A 20492-nucleotide genomic window follows, 5' to 3' on the forward strand; every position below is an offset into this window, starting at 1 on the left:
TAGAATCAAACATGTGTTTCATGAAAAGCGATATATAATGTTAAGTGATGAGTGTGATGCCAAAATGGGCATTGAATATTTCCTAGCTTTTAAAATTTCTTTAATTACTTTACCTTATTTTTTTTTAAATCATTCTTAATCCAACTTTAATTAAATAAAATTATTTAATTTTTATTACAATTTATAAAAAGCGAATTTAAAATATTTTATTCTTGGCAATGTAGTGGCTAACTTTTTATTTCAATACTAATGTAAGTCCATTAATTCACTAAATTGAAAAGAAAAATCTATTTAGAACTCTTTATTCTTTAATTCTAACGACAAATATGTTTCAATTTCATGGTTAAACTAATTATCACAGTATTGTTGGTGATTCGCAATCAATCTTATATTGATTATGGGGGTTGGCTTCATTTTTGGCAAAGTAATCTTTCAATAAATCACCAACCGTACATCTCTTTCCACGCTCCAACTGTCCGCTGGGAGCAGTTCATTCACTTTCAATATCCAATTTTTGGAGACTGGGGGTGCCCTCTTGGGCCTCCCGAGCACAACCGTTGAATATCAATCTTAATAGAAATTCTCAATATGAAGAGTGATTTTTCTTGAGGGGTTTTTCTTAATTTTTATATTTTGAATTATGGTCATCTTTAATACTTAATAAATAAATTCTTCTTACACGATTTTATTCATTTCTCTGAAATAATTATCATTATATTACATCCAAATTAAAATGTATATGTAACGGCCAAAAGTAAATAATGCTACTTGTATGAATCCACTAATTAATTAAAAAAAGATCACCGTCACCACAGTGAGGTTCGAATGTATTTTCTTTTTCCCTTTTCATCATTAATACCAGAAATAAATAAACATTTCTCCAATTTAAATCTTTTTCGCGTACTACTGCTCACTTAAATAGCAGGAAAATGTATTTCCATCATAAAAATTCTGTCGTAATAGCAAAATTCTAGTAATTTTTGATTTGTACGAAACATACTATTTTAAAGTTAGGATTTTGAAGGTGACTTGGAAATTTCTTATAACAGTGGATTAATTGTAATATGCTGTACTCATTTAACTGAATGCTTCCACTCAACACTTTGTTCAAGTTAAGTTAAGGTTTAAAAAAAACATTAAAAAAAACCTGATATTTTTGAAATTCCTGTTGAAGTTTTTCCAATTTCATGTTGTTATCTGCCAACTGTCCTTCAACTGATGCAGGATCACCCATCGATGGATTTTGTTCATAAACACCTTTCATCTTCATCAATCCTTCCCTGAAAGAAACAATCAAAATGAAGATTAAAAAAAAAAAAAAAAACACATTGACAATATATAAATTTATAACACTTGTGTAGTGGCACAAAAGAAACTTTTTGTTGGCTGTCATTAGCATAAAATTAGTAATAACAGTGTGTAGAAATATCGACATTGAACACACATAACGTTATTCTTGAAACAACTCTACTTGAATAATGCTAACTTAAAATTTTAACAAATTTCACAGGGTTCCCACTCAATTTTGAGAAAAAATTCAAGGACTTTTCAATAACTTACAAGGACCTAAAACCAAATTTTTCAAGGACCTACGTAGGAGGGGGAAATTATTAAAACACTACAGTGCGTCTAATAATTTGATATTACTAGGAGGCTTCGCCCCCAGCTCGCTGGCGCTCACCAACCCCCAGAACTGCTTTCACAGTTCATTTCGGATTGCAGTGTTTTCATCATAGAAAAAAAAATGGGTGAGAATTTGTCACCCTTTCTCAAAAACAGGGTGAGATTTCAGAAAGTTAAGTGAGATTTCTAAAAACTAAAAAAACACAAATAGACTTGAAAAAAAAATTATTTCTTTTATTATAATACATTTTTAACGTCTTCTATTTTTTAAAGCATTGAATATTCTTGCTGCATCATCATAGAAGATTTTGCCTTTACTAGGTATTTGTCTATCTTACATTAGTGCATAAAAAATTTGAACATCTTACATGAAAAAACCTTACCTACGGTAAACACGTGGTTGCAGAGAAATGTGTTCTGAAAGGGGTTCCGTGGTTCGGTTGTGTTCTGTTGTTCGAAAAGGTTCTGAACAATACTGGTAAATAGGGAAGCTAGATAACGGAGCAAATGTTGAAAATAATGAAAGATCCAGGAAGAAAAGTGAAACGAATTTTATTCTAAATAGCGTAATCGAAGCTTCTTCCAAAATGCGAGAAATTCGCGAATTTTGAAATTGATTTATAGAATGAGCGAATTTCTCGCAGCAATAATTTTTTAATGCGAGAAAAGAAAAAAATATGCGAGATTCTCGCGCTGTAGTGAAAACACTGGATTGCTTCGTAATCCAATGCTCGCTTTGCTCGCTCATTGGATATGTTCTTAGCGTCTAGTTTTTGTATACTTTTTGAATACTGAAGTTCCAAAAACTTTTCACTGTAGAAAATTCTAAACCTGTACATTTCAATATTAATTTGAAATTGCAAACAGTTCTCTTATTTTTCTTAATCACACTATTCTAAATTTCAGTTGTTGAGAAAAGTAACTGTTGTAAGTTTTGTTTTAAAGTCTTTCCCACCAGAGGGCTAAAGCCATGTGTTGTAAAACAATATGAAATAGTAGACTGCCACTGAACGCCGGATGTAAAGCATCGGCTTTGATGAACATAATTTTGTATTTTTAATTTACTGAAGGGCGCCATCCTATTAATATGGAATTTGTAAAATAAATGTAGATATTTTTGATTGTTGATGAAGCCCATCATTTTGTGTTTTCATCAGTGTTCAGAAGCATAACAACTATAAGTTTTTTATTTTATCACAAAAAAATAAAATGTATAAAAAACAAAGAAAAGAGTAAGAAAATGAGTATAGTCATAGAAAAAGTTAAAATTATAATATAGTATTTGTCAGTTAAAATAAAACTTTTTGTTTAAGTCATTGCTAATAATTCAAATTTCTCCGAGGCAATTCTAAAGTATAAATTAAGGTAGTATTGTTAAGTTAAAACACAATATTTTTAGTCTTGATGTCAACAATACAATTCAATTTTTCACAAAAACGATTGTTTCCATTGTTAAGTTCAATGTCAACAATTCAAATTTTTCTGAGGCAACTCTTAACCTCAAAATATTATTTCTTTTATGTACACATTTCTAAATGTCAGTATTCAACCACATAACAACTTTAAGTCCTCAAATTTAGCATGAAGTTGTAAAATGTAATGAAAGAGGGTCATAGCAATAATGAAAGTAGAAGTAAAGTTAGTACTGTAAAATTAAAACAATATTTTTAATCATCGAGCCAAGTTCTTCAAGAAGCAGTTGCAGAAGTAGGTTGTTTATTTAAAACTTTTTAAAGAATTTCTTTAAGAACACAATTGCTAATTTGGGCATTTGGCGATACAACACTTTTAGAATTGAAGGATTTGTTACGTCAAGCGCTCAGGTATCATAATTTTGATCTAGTTGCGCTTCTATGTCATTTTGATTTATGTTGCTAAGTTAACTTTCAAAAAATTCTATGGCTGGCAACAGCATTTTTATTTCTTAAGTTGTTTATTTTTATTTCTTTTAGAATTCGTTATTTTTTTAGCAAAATGCTTTTTAACCTAACAGAATTCTTTGCCGACTGTTTTCTCTATGAATGAAGAAAATAAAGTAAATATTTAACTGTTGTGAAAAGAATCTTATTTATCAGAAACACATCACTAAAAGGCAGAATGCTTTGGTGTTTTCAAAACAAAGCAAACGTTGCCACCGGCAGAAAAGAAATACAGCCAAAATTTGGGAGCCACGTAAGAGAATTATATATAATAGATTATAATATACTAGTATAATACTTGATATAATAAATATTCTATATTTATATAATATATAGTCTAATTTATCCAACTTATACTCGGACGTAAACAAGTGCAAAGCGGTTTCAGCAGCGTAAAGCAGTACAGTATCACTTGATCAAGATTTTGCATAGAATCTTACAGTGTGTTCAATAATTTGGCTAGGACTCTCTTGGTATGGACTCTTTTGACAAAATTTTTCATGACCTTCCTGCATTATTGTGGCTGAATTTTGTTGATGCAGCATTTCATTTCCTCTTGAAATGCACGGGTGGTTGTGGGCTTGTTGACAAGGACCTCTGACTTCAATTAACCCCATAAGAAAATATTAAAGGGTGTAAAATCACACGATCTGGGGGGCCAATTCTGATCACCGAAAGGGGAGAGTACACGATCAGAAAATGTCTCATGCAGTAACTGAATTGTTTCCCTGGCTCTATGGAATGTGGCACCGTCTTGAACGCATCATTTTTACTAAACTTAAACTCTCAGCTGTCAAATTGTTCTTTTTTCAGGGATGCCAACAATTTACTGCAAAAATGGTGGCAAATTCAAATCTTGCATTAATTTTGGGACACCCTTTATTTTCAAAGGAAGATTAGGTTTATTACTTACAAAAACAGGCATGAAGACATGTAGTACCAAAAACAAACTGAACATGAAAAGGAATAGCCAAATGCTTAATCTCAGATACAATTAAATAAATAATACATTTAGGTTGAATATTACGATGTTAAAAACTAGAAAATTAATTTTTTTAAAAAAAAACATATTTATTGATGATAAATACCAGATGAACTTATACATATCAAACCAAGACAAAACTAGCAAATACATAAGTTAATTGATTATATTAAGCCAAATTATAGTGAACTAAAAATTTATTAAAATCACCACATCAATTAAAATTAAACAAAATTAATGATTAAAAAACGCAATATATTTCATACCTAGTTATATGAAAGGAATCATGAAAGCTAGTAAACAAAGCAAAAAGAGGACGTAGACTCCCTTTACGTAATATTTTGTTTTATTACATAAGTATTTTTACATAATTAGATGTTTAATTAAATTTCTTCTTTTGCAATTGAATGAAATTATACCTCAGTTGAAAAAAAAAACTAAGAATTGTTAATTTATAAACAAAACCAGCACTGGTTTCATAGCTATAAGTTTTGCTGTAAAACAGCAGAAAAAACTCTGTGCTCTTATGATATTTTGAAGAAAAAAAACTATCTAAGAATGACTTTAGGTTATGTCCCCCACGCCCAAGGGTCACCCTAGTCTCAGGAGGTAGGGCAGTGATAAGAATTTGATTATATTTAGTGCCTCGCTTGAAAATATTTCACTTGTGCATTTTTAGATTTTCATTCTGACACTTTTTTCTCAAGATACTAGACCAGTGATTCTCAACCTTTTTTGGGGGGCGGAATACTTTTAACGATTTCAAAATTTGACGACACACAATGAAAAAAATTAGTTTAAAAGTTGTTTACTTAGCTATAATACATTGTGTTAAATAGTTTGTGAAAATAATTTTGAATGTGAAATAAAATAATATGTACTACAAAAGCATGTTTATTAAGGGATTAATTATTTCCTTAGACTAATTTTTTATTAGTTAGTAATAGTTATTTAGTTTTTTTGCTAGTTATTGTTAGCTTGTTTTCTATATTAACTGTTATTTTTTGTGATTTCTTGTCAACTAGTTTTTTTGCTGATGATTAATTGTTAGCTTATTTTTTTGTTAGTTATCTTTTGTTAATTTGTTTTTATAACTTTTAATTGCATTGTTTACTTTAATGATTAGCTTTTATTTAAGTTTGAAAGTTAAGCTTGCTTTCTTTTGTTAATTAATAATTTAAATAATCATTAAATTTCCTACTTATTTCATAATTTTTTTAAATTGTCAGACAATTTAAACACTTCCTTCTTATTTTAAGATATTCAGAGACAAGACAATCGCCGACAAAGATGTTCACACGGTTAAAGAGTGGGAAAATTATAAAAATTTCTATATATATATAATATTTTATATATATACTTTTCTTTAATTTAAACTTTACTCGTAATAAAAAAAGCATTATAATTTTTATTGTATCATTTCTAATATTTGGCGGAACATTTTAAGAATTTGGTGGAACACACTGTGGTTGAGAATCACTGTACTAGACCATATCTTCACTTTTTGCGCAACCAGTACGCACATTCAAGGACTCTAATAATAAGCTTAATGGTTTTGAGGTTTTAACACTAAACATACCATAACCAGTCAAATGACCGTTTAAGAACTTTTGCATCGAAAAAGCGCTTAACATCGTATTGTTTTTGCACATTTCACTTCATGACTTTTTCTAACAATTATATACAGATAATATTCTATTATAGTTATTATTTTTTGTGTATTTCGTTTGTTTTGAATAATACTTGCCGTATACCGATTTCTATCACAACCGGTCATATAACCAGAAGAACTATTTATTGCTTTATAAGGTTATCAAATCAGAAATTACGATGTAATGCGTGTTCCACGTATTGCATTCGATTAGTTGCACATTTCTGCAAAAAATTTTGAGTAGTTAGTTCAAACTGTGAATTTAAACTTCAAGAGAGTACCAAAAATTTGGGATCGGCATTTTTGAGTAAGAAAAAGTGACAGAAACTAAATGTTTTGTAAGTAGCTTATATTTTATTTTGATAGAATTTACTTCATTTCTAACTAATTGTTAGTTTTTTCCCAGAAAAATTTTGAAACTATCAAGATAGCACAAGTTTTTAGAAGAAATAACATTAATTATAAGAATAATTATAATTTTTATATATTCATATATTTATAAGAATTATAAGATTTATAGAAGGAATAATAATTAGAAGAAATATGTTTGCGGAAAATGCACAATGGTATATGTAAAAAATTTGTTGAGCAATGAATTCAAAATTCTTATTCTTTGTGTTTGTAATTGATAACAATGGGCAATATACAATTTTGTTTAATTACAATTAAGTTTTTTCATTTTACTTCCTTCCTAACATCCAGATTCATACATTCAATGACGAAACAAAGCCCGGTCACTTGACCGGCTATGGTATAAATAGGTATATATTAAGTGTTGGTATATTTAGTGTTAAACGCTATGTTTACTTAATTATCATAGAAAAGTTTACAAACCTAGCAGACGTTTCTTGTTGAATTTTGGAGTTAATTTAATCTAGTCTTTGTTGCAACTTCCTTTTTCTTTGCTGAGGAGGAAGATCACTGAAACTGTCTTCCTTTATTTCATCAACAACATTCTTAAAAAAATTAAATAAATAACAAGTCAAATTATGAACACCATACAAATTTTTAATTAAAAAAATCTTTTATGTGTAGATAAACTATTAAACTAATTTTGTTGTTTCAATAATTGTTTATTAATTCACTACCTATTACTTACTTACTTTATAACTTTATACAGTATATAACTTACTTTAAACAGTACTGATAAAAAAAAAAATTGATTCACCAGGGATGGAAAAAAAACTGTAGTGTGTCTGACACGACAAAAATACAATTCCAATTCGCTAGTATATAAGACATGTTAACTTGATTCTATGTTGGGGTACCTTTTCATAGATGAAGGTTGACAGTGTCGATAATTATATACCAACATGCAAACTACACAAAACTACTTTTAAAACCCTATTTTTAATAATCTATGTGATAAATTCAAAAAATATAATGATAAATAATACAGAATATAAAGGAGTGTTAAAAATGAAGTCATTTTGCTGAAATGAATAGAAAACAATTAGTTTCAAAAAACAGGCACATGGTGGCGTGGGATTTTATATATCTTATTTGGGATATTTTTCTCTTAAATTGTTCTGCGTCATTCATATGTAAAGCGAAGTTTTTTTGCCTAGGATAACTGAAGCAAAATGTCATTTTGATACATTCAACCACTAAGCTTTGTAATTATTACTACATAACGATTTAAAATATTAAAACCACACTGGTATTTTGAATAGAGTAGAAAAATGTAGAAAAAAATTTAACTATTAGTTCAAGATAGGATTTTATTAAAAAGAGAGAGAGAGAGACAAGCATAGAGACATTTCATAAATACTTACACCAAGTTTACAAAGATCAGGTTCCACAGGTTATTAGTTCAAAAAGATATATAAAAGAGAGAAAATTTGTTAATACCAAGAGAACATTTTACATTGAACTATGGAAAAACAAACAGAAAACAGCTAAACACCATTTTAGAATATTTTTTAGAAAGCTTAGGGTATATTTTTGAATATAGGTCGACCTTTCAGTCATTATCTTTAATAGGAGAGCACAACTTTTTTGACACAGCAGATTGACCAATGAAGGGCGGCATGACAAAGTATTTAAACAGTCATATTGACAGCAATTGTTATATAAACAGTATTGTTCTTTCAGTTAACCTTGTAATATCTTTGCATAAAATTAAATATACTTTTAAATGTTTAAAATTAGAAATTGCAAAACTGATTACATAGGGGAAAAAACAGAATCAGAATCAGTTTATTAGAAAAAAAATTAGATAAATTGAAGTAATTAAACTATGAGAAGATTCATGTTTTTTTTAATCATGTTACATAACACAAAAGTCCATTTAAACATAAATTTTAACATTAAAAGTTTTTTCATAGAATTAAATTTAAAGAAAATATATATTCTAGTTATTAAAACAAATGGAAGTTAAAAACTGATAAAAAGAAAGTTTATAGGGTTAAAAATGATTAAAATTATGAACAAAAACTATCAAAAAACTACATTAATTAAGATTGGGTGTGTCAAAATATTTTAATTTCAAATTTCCGAATCTTTAAATTTTTCAAGAAAAAAATTTTAGTTCTGTTTTTAAAAATTTCTTTTAAATTGCTGCCATGGGCTACACATTGATGGCAGGCGGCATGTGACTCGCAAGCCGCAGGTTGTGCATCCCTATTCTAGAAAAATAAAATGAAGAGTTTGTCAATCTGTCTATGTGCGTTTCTCTCGCTTATGACTACAGAACTGTTTGTTATATCATCCTGAAATTTGGACAGTGGGTAAAAGTAGCAACTGTAGTCGAAATAATCATTCCAAAATTTCAATTAGATCTATTAGAAGAGACATTTAGAGTTTTTTCATTGGTTTAGAGCTAATGCCATTGATATAAATAAAACTGCAGGCGATTTTGAAGATAGTGTCAGTGATGTTTGCTTGCTTATAGCTCTCATTACTCAAAAAAGTAGTTCATAGCATGTTCTTAGATATTTAATTATTTTTTATTCGTTATGTTAGATTAACTGATTGATCAACGTGAGCACAGTAGCACAGGTGAACTATAATTAATATTTCTTAAGCAGTATTAAACCATGCTTTTATGCATTTTTTATTCGATTATGCTTTTAAAATGTATAATTTTATAAAACTAAATAACTGGTTTGAAATTATAAAAAAAGTAATATACTGAAAAGAAAAATTAATAGAGATATAGTACTAAACCGGAAAAAATCCCTATGCTTAGGAGAAAGATAAAAAATCCCTATGCTATTATTGACACCAATTATGCTTAATTAATTTTTTTAATATGTACTAAAAAAATAAGCGATGTACTGAAAAGCAAAATTAATGGAAAATGGTACCAATCTGTTCAGCAGGAACATAAAAAATAGTCACTATAATGCCAACAAAAAATAAGCACCTTTTAAGTACTTTTTAAGCACAAATACACTAACAACACGCAAAATAATTTTCAAAGACTTTACATGATCATGATAAAATAACTAGTTTCAGACAAAGAACTCTTCTCTTGATAACATTAGTCATTATAAAATGATCAAGAGATTCTTCTGTTCGATAACAGAGGGTGAAAAATGAAGTCTGAAATTGAGAATATCTTGCAAAATGCAGCAGATTTGCACATGAGAGTGCAATGATCTCACTGAACCCAACTCAGTAGATGCACATACGGACTCGCAAGTATTTCATCAAACATGAAAAATTATTGGAGTTTTTACACGATTTGAATCCGAAATGGATTGGGGTTGCATACATTTTGAAAATGTTGAATAAAACAATGTGAAAAGCATGCTTTTTCATAACACGTGGCGAAAATCGACATGGTAAAGAAAAATTCTCATTTTCAAAAAGGAAAAAATAAGCACTTTTTGAAAACACCCAATGAAAAAAGCCCATAACATACAAAATGAAATGGAGTACATAACATACATGAAAAAGATGAACGCTATTTTTCAGTGCGGCCACTCAAATCAGGTTTTAAATTTCCCTGATTTTTCCAGGTAAAAATCTTACAATTTCCAGGTTAACATGTTTTTTTTTTCTCATTAAGTTATAGGATGGATACAACAAAAATACCAATATTGTTAAGTATTTTATTTTAAGTGATATTTTCTTTTAATATATCATTGAAAAAATAATTAAAATACATTTATTTTAATAACTTAGCAAGATTTTGTTTTTTATTTTTTTTAATTTGTAACATTTTGGTACATCATTAATTTTAATAAAATTAAGATGGATGTGGTGGAAATAATATGCTTAGCATGTAGAATATATTGTTTTTATTGAATAAAAAAGTTTAATGTGTTACTTTCAATAGTTTTTGCACTAAGTACACTAAATGGCAAATACAGAGAGACTGAAAAAAACCTTTGACAAGTATTGTTTAATATATTTTCATTAGGGATGTAATGAATAGTGATTTGGCATAATTGCCAAATACCGAATAGTCGGCCAATAAAATTGTCTGAATACCAAATATTAGGTGGCCGGATAGTAGTATTTTCCTTTTAAAAAAAATCATTAATAGATATTATTTTTTTACATATAAATAAGTTTAGTCATTTTCATTATTGGTGCATAAATAAATAAAAACTAACTAATAGCTAGAAAAAAAAACTGTCAAGTAGAATAAAAAATAAACAGAGAAATAGCAAAAAAATATTCTCTTAATTAAGACAATGCAACTAGAAACCTGCAAAGTGCAGAACAAACAACAAAAAAACTGTTTCTTTCTAACAAACACATATGAACAAAAAAATTTATATTCATACCTGCCAACTCCTTTCAAGGATGATTTTCCCCAGGGGGAGTAAAATGGAATTTAATTTACAATTTTAGGCAGATGCATACGCAGTATTATGGGACAGTCTATGCACCCTAACATATTAGTATTACATATTTATATACATGCTTAATTTTTTTTTTATAAATCCTACGTTATATACCTTTTATCCTACGTTTACACAACATTTAACATGTTTCCCATACATTCCCTAATTTTTACCAGCTTCTTAAGGTAAAAGGAGAAACAGTTTCGGAAATATCATCTCTGGAAAAAGAGTAACATTAACAAACTTTCGACATTGTTATTATTACACAATGTCAAATTTTGAATTCGACATTGTAAATCAAATTTTAAATCAAAAATTTGAATTTCGAATCAAAAATCAAATATTTACCAACAAATGTTAACATAATAATGTTAACATATAGTTGGTCCTCAAAAGAACCTTTTTTAATTAAAATATGTTATAAAAGGTTAAAATGAAATTGAGAAAATTAGCATCAATGCAAAAATTTTAATGATTTGTTAACAAACATTGCTGTTAGAGATTGTAAGAAAATATGTGATTGATGGGCTTTGCTGAGAAAAATAATTCCCCGATTTAATTGGATAGGAGTACAAAAGCTTTTAGAAAGAGTGTAACATAAAATCTATTAAATTATGACCCACTTATTTGTGGAGAATTTTACGAAATTAAAAATACTAAAACATTTTTAATCATTTAGTCAAAAGAAAGAAAAACACTTAAAGCATTGAAACAAACTTGAACGATAAATGGATTCAACCCACGGATTAGAAGTGAAATAAATGCTACTTATAAAAACAGAAGCAAATATCTTAACTCTTTCTTCAATCTCCACCACAATCTTCAGCTTTCCTAAACTGCATAGTTTCCAAAAGGGTTTCCCCATTCATTTAGCAATCGTGGGTTTTATGTGGCATTTTAGTTTAACAGGGTTATAATGGAGTAAATTTTGATGCATGCAAAATATTGCTAAGTTGATATTTCAACTGTTATGCGATAAATTTCCATTAAAAAAAGTGGGAAATACGGATCATAAGATAATTTAAATTAAGAAAATCTATAAAAAAAATTCCAGCTTTTCTTTAAAATTCCCTGATTTTTCCACGTTTTTTTATCTTAATTTCCCTGACTTTTCCAGATTTTTTCCAGTATAAAAAATTCCCTGATAATTCCAGGTTTTCAAGCTTTTCCAGGTGGGTGGCTACCCTGTTTTTGTGTAGCTAATTAAGTTAAACGGTTTCAGTTCATAGACTTCAGTTCATAGAAGTCAAACTTTTGACAAACTTGACATTTTCATTCCAAACTTTTCCTTATTATTGATTTCAGATAGGTCTCTACAACTGAAAAGACTTTTAAGGTAGTTTAGTTAAACTTATGAATTAGTTAAATTCATCTTCGAAAAGCAGAAAAGTAAGCACTTTTTAAAAACACCACATGAAAAAAGCACCTTTAAGGGCTTTTATATAACAAAATCGAAAATAAGCACCTTTAAGCACTTCTTAAAAATGCTACGTACCACGCTATTAATTACAGCCATTCACTATAATTCTTTAAGTAGTATTATGTTATTGTGCAAAGAATTCAGATCAGAATCTTACCTTTGAGTTTGTGAACATGTTTAATAATTTGCCCCTCTTTTTAGTTTTACCACTAGACAAGGTTCCCTTGACCGTTAAGGAGTCTTTTCTGGACGAAGAGTAAGCACTTCCAAGGTCGCCATTCTTAAGATTACTTAAATCTTCGAAAGGTATGTCTTCAGGTGGTTCATACCCAGATTTGAATTTTTCTATTACTAAATAAGAATCCTGAAAAATAAAATAACAGTCGTATAACTATATACCTAATAAGTTTAACTAAATGCAAAAAAAAAAAAGCTTTTAAAAATGCATTTTATAAATTTAAATAAAAAAACCGTGCACAGCAAAAACTCATGCAAAATAAAGTTTAAATGTATTTCGACTTAAGAACAGTAGATTTAAGGGTACAAGAAGTACATAACATACTTAAAAAAGGTGAATTTGTCTCTAAAGGTTATTTTTGTGTAACTAATTTAGTTATAAGTCTTCAGTTTATAGAGTGATAAGCCAAACTTTTAACAAGCTTGACATTTTCATACCAAACTTTTCCTTAGTATTGATTCCAGACAGGTACTCAACTGAACAGAATTTTATGATAGTTTAATAAAATTTAATTAAGAGGGCACATAGAAGCATTTTATTGCGTATGCCATGACAGGAAATTTTGTAAATATACCTGAAAACCGTTTTTCTTGGAAATAATAGGATTTTTTTTTTTGACTGTCAAGTCAACTAACAAAGTACGCATTGAATCCAAAGGATGAAAATGTTTTCTGTTTGTGAATAGAGCTCCACCCACCCTCTACAGAAAAAAAATTCTCTTTCAGGTGTTAATGTGATGCTTGTGGTCATTTGTGACTCACTATCAGCTTTTAACATGAATGAAATGAAATCAGATAGGAATGGTACATCTGTGACTTCTTAAGAGATCAGGGAAGCAATTCGAAGAATGGAAGCTCTTGGGGTGGTCAGCAGTGAGTCTTCGCTTGTCAGAAAAGATGGGGGGAAATGATAAAATAAGATTTTTTACATTATTTGAAAACCAATAATAAATGGAGAAAATAAGGTTGAAATTTGGAGAAAAAAAATCGTTTTACAGGGTTTTTTGCTTCAGAGAATATCATAATATTGAGAGAAGAATGACATTGATTCATATGCTAGTTTGTCAGCATAATAAAGGGAGTTATTTTGGATATCGTAATAGCGAGAGTTCACTGTATTTATTTCAGCACATTTGTCTGTCAAACACGAATCAAGCCTTCTTTGTGATACCCTTTACTATGTCAGAGTAAATATATCAAGTAAATAGGACAAAAATGATTGGTTGTCACTAAATTACCTCTCTGGGATTGATGGACTCTGCCGCACTAATTATGCCATCCAAGCACTTAATGACGAGTGGAATGACCTGCTTATGAACATCTGCTGTTCTCTTCGTGACATTCTGTACACACGCTATCCTCCTCTCTTCCATGTCTTGAAGTTGCTGAAAATTAACATACATTTCATTGTTCTAAAAATTATTTTTTTCATAATCTAAAATGTAGAATGATTTGCATAGAATTTTTAGAAAAACCTTAAAAAAGGCATAAAAAAATCTTCCTGCAAACTAAATGATATTTATAACACTTTTTAATGCATAGCATATTTTTTCTCAAAATAGTCAAGTATTTATGAATTATTAGAAAATATTTAGTATAGTAAATATATAAATATATAGTATAGAAAATATATAGTATATGTTGACTTTATTATTTATATAAAAACAGGTTAAAAAGAATCTCGCATAAACGTTTTCGTTGATTAATCTGGAAATTTTTTACATTCCATTAAAATCAATCAAAAAACGTTCAGTACAAGGAAGTGAAAAATGGGCTGCATTCAAGATATAGTTTGTTTTAATCTTATGTGAGCACAGATAACTTTAAATATATACAATGCAATAATTATCATATTGGTGCAAACCAGGGTTGGCAAGATTTTGCCGCAGGTGGAAAAAACCATGGTAAATACCGGTAAAAACCGTCCTGGCAAAAACAGGTTTTTGCCAAGCAAATTGGCAAAAAGTAGCAAAAACCTATATTTTCCAAGATGAGAGGACAAAAACACATTTTTGATACAAAATTGAAATATATACTATGAATATAAATAATTACAAAAAATTAACGAAATTATTATTCCATAATTAAATGATAATGTAATAATATATCATTTTAGTAGTAATTTAAAACATTATTGATTGGAAAATTTGTGATTATTCTCTTTTTTTCAGTGAAATGAACTTATTTTAAAATTAATATAACTATAATTTAAAGCATAAAATATCTATCAACATGTGCAGTTAATTATTGTACAAATAATAATTTTTTATAATAAATAATAATATTATACAAATAATAATTTATTTGTAAAAAAACATTTATTTTAGGATTCTAAAATGAAAAGAGATCACAAACTTTCAATCTTTTAAAAATTATTACCCTTATATTAATTATTAATATGTTAAAAATAATTTTTTCATGTAATGTATCAAAATTATTATTCCTTATGATTGATTTAAATTTGTTTCAAGTATTTTGTAATAATATTTAATCAGCAATTTAGATAATTTGGTTTTTGCCGGTTTTTACCAGGTTTTTGCCACTGTCCTGGCAAAAAACCCTTTTTGCCGGCAAAAACTCCAACCCTGGTGCAAACATAGTCCTGCTTTAAAAACAGAAACATTTTAATATAAATAATAATAAATCTTTAAAATGTACTATTTTATAAGATTACACAATTTGTACTATTTCCTACTAACTATATTTTAGGAAGAATTTTTAGTAAATTATGTAAGTATGTGAAGTAAGCTCTGCTCGATAAAATGCAAATTAAAATGGCTATACCTCAAATGCGTATTTCATGATTATAAAGTCTTCTGAGTAGTATTGAATTAGCTACAACCCCTGAGGCAGAATTTTTTCGGGCTTTCTACGACAAACTGCCCTAGCACTAATATTTTGATTAAAGATACTTTTAATTATAACAATTACTAATTTAAAGTAACAGAAACGTTGTGTTTATAGAAGAAATCATAGAATAAAAATGTAATAGTAAAAGTAATATTTTTTTTAATTTAATATTATATGCGATATTGTAGCATTTTATAGGAGGAAAAATGCAATTTCCAATTTAGTACACAAATTAAAATTCGTAAATAAATTGAACGATAATAAATTAAAAATCATAGAATTTGCTCAGAACTCCAGGAATAAAGATCACGAATCACTCGAATAGGAGTCTTTAAAAAATAGATACTCAAATACGAGCATGTAAAGTATGGTGTTCTTTGAAGAAGAAAAACAATGAAAGAAAGAACATTATTTCTAGACTGAACTATCTTTTAAACTTTCGTGATTTCTAGAATTATTATTTTATATTATTAATTTAAAGTTCCAGCTGAAGACAGTATTACAGATTTTTTTTCTTTAAAATCTCAAATGATAATAGAAAAATCATGATTATTCCTTTCCTCTCTGATGCGCAAGAAAGGCATCCTTGAAAAAAAAATCCTGCAGAAAAGAAAAAAACATTTTTCGAAAAATTATGCAGAAAGGAAAATTGAAATTTTTCTCTTCCCAAATTAAAAATCTTTCTAGCAAAAGATCTGTAACAGTCTGTGACAATGTTGCTGTAATTCTACCACGGGGGCTACATCATGTCAAACTTGACTCAGGGGATAGAGCTTTCGCCCTCCAATGAGATGAACCAGGTTCGAATCCCAGCTGTTCAACAACAGTAATAAAATAAAAACATGTAAACTTTAAAATAACTGACTGAAACCAATTTCCATAAAGTTTGTTCATTGTTCTTTGACTATTAATAAACAATTCAAACACTTGAAAAAAGTATGTATTATAGAGAAAACAAATTACTTGAAATATATTTGGCATCAGGTCAGTGAAGCGAACCCTCTGAAGCTCATTCGTCTTTTGTAATTGGTTGGCATACTCAGTTTTGCAATCTTCACAAATTCTATTCTTTATTTGAGCATGAGTACGAGCCTGCAAAACATTGTTACAAGATGTGAAATAAATATAGTATATACTAGGAACAAATTGAATAGGAAACAAGAGTGAGAGATCTAAGTTATAAAAACATTAATTAATTCAGTTTTAAAACTTAAATGTACAGCTTCATTAAAGCTTGTTATAATGGCTAAATTGAGTTTAAATCCTAGCACATTAATACCTGATTAGCAGCATTAATAATAACATATCCATACCTGCCAACATTGGAGAAATAACGGAGATTTTACAATCGACATTTTTTTAGGCAACAAGTAATAAAACACGAGTAATAGCATAACATGTAGTCAAAAAGAGAAATTCAAAATTAGAAATAATTGATGTACAGTACAGAACCCGTTATCCGGAAATCAGAAAACCGGAAAACCAAAAAACCGGAACGAAATTCAATAAATTTTCCGCCATTTTTTTCAAAAAAAATTTTTTTTTCTTCATAAGATTTTAGGACTTTTCTTTCTTTTTTGAAAGGTGCTTACCTTACCATGATTTTGGAAATAATCATTAGTGAATTACTTCATCATTTTTTCTTCTTTTTAAGAATATTTCCAAATATTATTTTTTTTAGTTGGGTTTAGCAATAAAGAAACGGCTTTTTGTAGCGATTTAGAAAACTGGAAAAATCAGTTATCCGGAATAGCGAAGGTCCCGATCGATCCGGATAATCGGTTCCCTACTGTACTTATATTTAGTGTGAAGTAAAAAATATGTATATAAATCTTAATCTAAAGAAGATTTTCTTAAACCGTTATTTATAATTACTTTAACTACTAACACTCAACATACTGCAGTACTGGCGATAGCACTATCTGTTGAATCTGTCTGCAATAGCACTATATAAGAGTTGTATTTTCGCCATCAGCAGATATTTGATCGGAAAATAATTTTTTTAATTTCTTCAACAAATACGGAGAAATTTGAGAATATACAGCTAAACAGGAGACACTCATAAAATACAGGAGTCTTTGTTAAAAAACAGCAGACTTGGCAGGCATGCGTATTCAAATATTTTTCTATAACCAATTGCAATGGAAAAGTTAGCAATTAGGAAATAAAACTATGGAGTTACACAACTAAATTAGAGTAACCAATAGCATTAGAGTGTTATGGAAAGAAAAAAACATTTTTTTAATTAAAAGTTTGATAAATATATTATGGTTGGTAGTTAGTACAGAATAGGTCTTTATTTTTTTTGCAACAGCATTAAATAAGGCAGTTTTATATAGGGGAAAAAAGTGTCCTTCTCTTACTATACACAAAGCTGTTCATCTCATATTTACCAACACATATTCAATTGTTTAAAATATTCCCACTTTCGTGTCATTAATTAATGACAATAACAGTCTGTGGCCAAATTATCAAACACAGTATAAGATTTTATGTAAAAGCTTAATCATCAGGTGGTACTATACAGCTTTATTGTTTTCACGCGACTGAAACTGGTATGCGGAAAACGTTTGGGTATCAATTGGTAAAACTAGACAACATATAATATAAATTCAACAATTGGATAAATTAGACAATATATTATATAAATATAGAATAGTTATTATATCAGGTATTATATTGGTATATCATTATAACTAGATCAAATTATTACACGCACTGTAGTGTTTTAATAATGACATGTTTTGTACGAGTTTGTATGCAATACTTTTATATTTAAACATACAAGTAATGGGGTTTTATTCAAGGGATATTTTTATATACTTCCTATTTATATTAATTATTAATGTATTGCATTACAATGTTAATCCATTGATACACGAACGTAAAGATGTGTAAACCGGTTTCAGGCTGTAAAAACAATAAAGCTGTATAGTATCAGCTGATAATTAATTTTACATAGAATCTTATAGAGTGTCTTACAATTTGGGCAGGACCGTATCTTTAAGAGCATCATAAAATTGGTATAAGTAAACAATAATGCTGGTAAAGATTTAAAAAAATATAACAAGCATTTCAGAGAAGAAAAAATTATTATTTACCTTTTCCACATCAGCTCTCGAAAGATTAATGTCTGCATCAATTTTCACAAAGGTTTCATTTGCTTTTTCGGCTTCTTTAAATGACTTCTCGTACGACTTTTTATTCTGCAAAATACTCGTGATATTAATAAAATGTAAGCTAAAATAATGTTACAAAAAAAAAAATAAGAAGAGAAAAAAAAAATAAGTCACTAACTGTATAAAAATGTTATAGCACTTTCCAGTCTTAAAATAGAAAATATAATCAACATACAGTTGCGGTTTCAGACATCCTAAATTGGTTTTGTACTGGACACGAGGGTTTTATTGTCTTAAACTGTCCAAAACCTTGAACTTTGGTAAAAGGTAGAAATTCTGAAAGGTGTAACCATTGTACACATAATTACATATATTAATAAATATTTGATACTTTTTTTTATACAATTTGCTTTAACTTATTAAAGAAAAATAAAATAATATAATAGGAAAATATAAGTTTTGAAACTCCACAATTCATTGAACAACAAAATTGAATACCTTTAAATATAAATAAATATACTTTTAATACTGATAAATTGTGTTTTTGCATCAGGACAAATAATGCAATATTAAAAATATTAATAAACTTTTTTAATAAAACAAAAACTTTTCTTCATTTTGTTTCGGGTTCAAGAATTAACCTTTTATTTTTCACAATATTCTTTTTAAATTGTGACATAAAAGGGTTTTGGACTGTTTTAAGACAGTTTCGGGCAAAGGGGTTCAAACTGTGAATTAATCCATTCTGTCCTAAACTCTGTACAGAAGACTTCTTAATAATTATATGGTGCCATCTACAGATAAGCAGGAGGAGAGAGAGGTTAAAGAGAAATTTTTCATCCATGAACTAGATAGAACAATGACTCTTGACAATTACTGGTCCCCAACACACATTTAGGAACTTTTAATTAATATGCTATTTTTATGAAAAATGTTACCTAGATAAATGCATAAATATCTCGATGTAGTATGACTGATTACTTAAATGTGTATAATAAATGCCTGTAGAATAAATTGTATATTCAGGGGTCTGTCTAGGTTTCTTTGAGAGGTACTTATTTTGTGAAAATTTAGACATAATTTGTGAAAATGAAAAGTTACATTAAAAATTAACACCAAAATATGGTAAAATAAGAAATTGTTTTCAAAAATTGTCACTACAAATAAAAATCAGTTATGATGGGTAAATTTCTATATATTTTTCCCAATATATTAGAAAATAAATTTGCTATTGTAAAATTCTGAGTTTAAAATTGTATCCAAATTTTAAAAGCCATTGTTAAATTTAAACTTGCATTTAGAAGAACTAGAACTAAAAATTATTTTCATTATGAGAACTTTCATTATTTTCAACTAGGTCATACAGAAAAAAGTTTCATAAGGAAAAAAAAAATTCATAAAAAATAAAGGTCTGTCAGAATAAATTTACAATGATGTTAAGGATAATGCTTGAATGTTTAGAATGATGTTCCAATTTTGACTTCCTGTATAGTTTATAAAGCGAGAACCTCGTTGTTTCATTTTAAAAAAACTCTGGGATTTATAGTTTTTTATGGGGATACAAAAACAAAATTTTAAGAGGGGGATAATCTTAGATTTTGCTTTTTATAAAGTATTTCGTGAAACTACCGTTTTTCCAAAAGTTGAATTTGTGAAGGTGCCGCTAAATGGTAGTAAATTTGCCCTCGACAGATCCCTGATATTTTATTGGTATTATATTCTTTTATACGAGTGCTTCCTTTCAAGAACTATTAATTGAAATTCTCCAAAAAGCACTTTCGGAAATGTTTGAGAACATTTTTACATTTTGCCGCTCTTTGTCTTAAATAGAAAAAAATTTAAAAATATCTACTCTATTGCTGCGATAACAATGTATTCGGGTATGTGTTTCA

The 20492-nt window shown here is 28.3% G+C and overlaps 1 pseudogene across 1 annotated transcript in view; it reads right to left on the reverse strand.

Annotated features, from left to right (window-relative positions):
- Window positions 1-20492, reverse strand: part of LOC147812703 (formin-binding protein 1-like) — a 73099-nt pseudogene that overhangs the window by 14243 nt on the left and 38364 nt on the right. The window contains exons 7-12 of the transcript XR_015432350.1: window positions 18583-18687; window positions 16445-16573; window positions 13870-14016; window positions 12552-12758; window positions 7010-7131; window positions 1148-1280 (exon numbers count right to left, since the gene is read on the reverse strand). The product of XR_015432350.1 is annotated as a formin-binding protein 1-like (transcript). The remainder of the gene's footprint in view (window positions 1-1147; window positions 1281-7009; window positions 7132-12551; window positions 12759-13869; window positions 14017-16444; window positions 16574-18582; window positions 18688-20492) is intronic.

This window comes from Parasteatoda tepidariorum, chromosome 3, assembly GCF_982258835.1.
Source record: "Parasteatoda tepidariorum strain Cologne lab strain chromosome 3, Ptep-v5.0, whole genome shotgun sequence".
NCBI lineage: Eukaryota > Metazoa > Arthropoda > Arachnida > Araneae > Theridiidae > Parasteatoda > Parasteatoda tepidariorum.